Source organism: Penaeus japonicus, unplaced genomic scaffold (assembly GCF_977035675.1).
Source record: "Penaeus japonicus unplaced genomic scaffold, GWHDUDI00000001_assembly GWHDUDI00000005, whole genome shotgun sequence".
Lineage (NCBI taxonomy): Eukaryota > Metazoa > Arthropoda > Malacostraca > Decapoda > Penaeidae > Penaeus > Penaeus japonicus.
The window spans coordinates 10,897,514-10,900,932 of record NW_028234407.1 but is presented as its reverse complement, the minus strand read 5'-3'; the positions used below and the strand labels follow the sequence as shown (position 1 = coordinate 10,900,932).

Below are 3,419 nucleotides of genomic sequence, written 5' to 3'. Positions count from 1 at the left end.
AAAAAAAAGAAAACAACCATCATAAAAAGAATCTTCATTATCACCGTTCACATACAATGGAAATAAACCTTAACTATAAAGTCTTCACTTCATCTCCTTCTTTTGCCGCCTGTCCTCAAGTCACACCATAAGCCCTGAGTCATCGGACTCTCCCGGCGTATAAAGTCTCGTGAGGTTTTCTTAAGCAAATGAAAGGGCAATGCAGAACTAACAACAAGAGGAGATGGGAGAGAGTGAGAGATAGGTAGAGATAGAGATAGCGGGAGAGAGGGAGAGAAAGAGTGAGAGGGGAGAGGGAGGGAGAGGGAGAGGGAGAAGGAGAGGGAGAGAGAGCAAGAGAGAGAGAGATGGGGGGGGGAGAGGGAGGAGGAATAAAGGCAGAGAAAGAGAGGGAGGTAAACTAGTTAAAGTGAGCGAAAGAAGGAGAGAGAGATAAAGAGGGAGAGAGGGGGGAGAGAAAGTTCTGCTTGGGGCTATACCAATCCTACACAGCAACAGCAGCAACCAACCGCAAACCAGGTCCAAGAAACTGTTTTTAACCAAGGGAGACAGGAGAGAAAGAGAGAGAGAGAGGGAGAATGAGAGAGAGAGAGAGAGAGAGAGAGAGAGAGGGAGAGAGAGAGAGAGAGAGAGAGAGAGAGAGAGAGAGAGAGAGAGAGAGAGAGAGAGAAGGGAGGAGGAGCGAGAGGTGGCGCGAGAGCAGAATGAGGAGAGGTGCGATGGAGAATGAGAGGGTAATGAGAGGGGTGGACGGAGACGGAGATGAATTGAGGAGAGTGGACGAGGATCGAGAGAGAGAGAGAGAGAGAGAGAGAGAGAGAGAGAATGGAAGAAAGAAAAGAAAAAGGAAAGAATCGGAGAGAAAAGAGAAGGATGGGAGGAAGGAGAGAAGAAGGAGGAGGAAGTCTTCCTTCTCCCACCACCCAGTCTCCCCCACCCGCCCTTCGCCTTCCTTCTCCTCGCTTCTCGAGAAACGAGAAGGAAGGCGAGCAGGAGGAATAGGGAAGAGAGGGAGAGTAGAATAACAGAAGAGAGGAGAGAGAAAATCTCAGAAGGAAGCGAGTAGAGTTGATATTAGCGGGAGAGTGAGAGGGCTTTCTGAGAGGGGGGTGACGGGGAGGTAGAAGGGTGAGGGGAAGGGGTAGGAGTGAGATAGAAGGGTGAGTAGAAAGGGTGAGGGGAAGAAAAATGTTTGAGGGGACTGGGTAGAAAGGGGGTAGTCACATCATGGACATGGAAAGGATCGTTTTAATTATGAATAATTGGTGGGATTTAAGCCTCTTGCGTTTATCGCCTATTTACATTCCTCAACTTGACGCCAGGTGTTATTACCATAATTAGTAACACTATCAATGTTGTTATCATTATTGTTGCCCTTGGCGCTATCATCATTACTATTATTACTATCATTATAATTAGTGGTATTTTCAACCTTGCTGTATCATCCTTATCATTGGTATTAGTATCTATATTGTAAGTACTGTTACTAGATTTAATTCTGTCATCAATAAAATCATCATAATATTCATAATTATCACTGTTGTCAACCCAATTCTAGCTTTATATAGTAAATCAATTCGCTCTATGAGAAGTGTCTCTGTATATTTTTCTCTATTCTCTTTCTTAGAAAATTGTGACATGGGGACATTTTTATATATATAGAGAGAGATAGATAGATAGATAGTTATAGATACAGATATATTGATAGATAGATAGATAGACGAATATAGATAGATGCAGATAGATAGATAGATATGCAGATAGATAGATAGATAGATAAATAGACAGATAGATAGATAGGCAGATAGATAGATATAAATAGATATACCGATATACATATATAAAGAGAGAGATAGAGAGAACGAGATAGATATGTAGAAAGAAAGAAAAAATTGGTCTTGGTTAAGAGTTGGACAGACGTAAAAAAATTTGGATAGGAATCGTAAAATAATAGAAACTTGTTAATTAAGTGAATAGTGTGAATTAAGTAAAAAGTGGTTTAAGAAAGTATAAGTAAGTAGATACACATGAAAGGTTGATAATGATTGGATGAATGTAATGACTGAATCAAGTAGATGTATTTCAAATAATCATCATCACCAATCTGCCAATCATCCAATGAGCATCATTACCAACCTGTCAACCTATCATTGATCATCAACAACCTGTCAAGATCACAGAAAACATCATATACTAACAGGGAAAAAATCATAATGGTAAAAGTGTGCAATAGGCAGAGAATATGACTAACAGACTGGTGATGTAATAATAATAAATAAGAACTAGTTAAATACTAAATAGCAAATACATATAATTCTTAAAATAATAAAATAACAAGGAAAAAGTGGAAAAAAACAAAGACATGGCATGAGAACGGGAGGGCGTGGGGGTAGGGGGCAGGGGGCAGGGGGTAGGGGGTAGGGGGAGAGTATGAGGCATTGATACATGCGGTCCCCGAACTCAGCCTTGTGACGTCATCAGAACAGGTTAGGGTGATCATTGATCAAAGATTGCAAGTTATCAAGAAGTGAGCTATGATAATTGACCCTGGGAACGTTTATAGGTGAGTCTACAGGGGGAGGGAGGGGGAGGGTTGCTTGTTTGTTTGTTTGCGTTTACTTGTGTGGGTGTTTGTGAGCGTTTTGGTTTGTTGACTGGTGTCTGTTTGTGTGTGTGTGTGTGTGTGTGTGTGTGTGTGTGTGTGTGTGTGTGTGTGTGTGTGTGTGTGTGTGTGTGTGTGTGTGTGTGTGTGTGTGTGTGTGTGAGAGAGAGAGTGCGTGCGTGCGTGCGTATGTGCGTGCGTGCGTGTGTGTGTGTCCACTTAAGTATATGTGTGTTTGCCCATTAGTATCCATTCAAGCAATTCCCCAGTACAAAACACAAAACCACGGCATTTTATACCATCTTCCGTTCCTTCGAGATATAAATCCCATTCACGGGTGCTGGACTTCTAAACTTATTATATTAAAAGAAAAGAAAAAGAAAAAAAAGAAAAAGAGCACTTATCACTTACGTCATCAGCTTTACGGTGTCTCGGGAGGGGTGACGGTGGGGGAGGAGACAGGGGAAGGACGGAGTAGTAAGTAGAGTAGTAAGTAGTAAGGGGAGAGGGGGTGGTATAAGGGGGCGAGTTAGGAGGGGGGAGGGAGAGAGAGAGGTAGGTAGTGAGAGAGGTAGGAAGTAGGAGAGAAAGAAGATGGGGGGGGGGTAGGGGGAAGGGAGGGAAGGGAGAGGTTGGGGGAGGGGTGTTGGATAGAGGGGGGGAGAGGAGGGAAGTACTATAGAGTAGAGGTGGAAGATGGGGGAGGAAGCAGATGCGGGGGGAAGGGGGAGGTGCTGAAAAGAGGGGAGAGGGGGGTATGGAAAAAAGGGAAGGGAGGGGACGAGGGGAGAAGGGTGACGGGCGTTAACTGCGGACC

General features: G+C 43.6%; 1 protein-coding gene across 1 annotated transcript in view; it reads right to left on the bottom strand.

Annotated features, from left to right (window-relative positions):
* LOC122250986 (uncharacterized) overlaps positions 1-3,419 on the bottom strand; it is a gene marked incomplete in the record, with an annotated part of 152,128 nt that overhangs the window by 38,885 nt on the left and 109,824 nt on the right.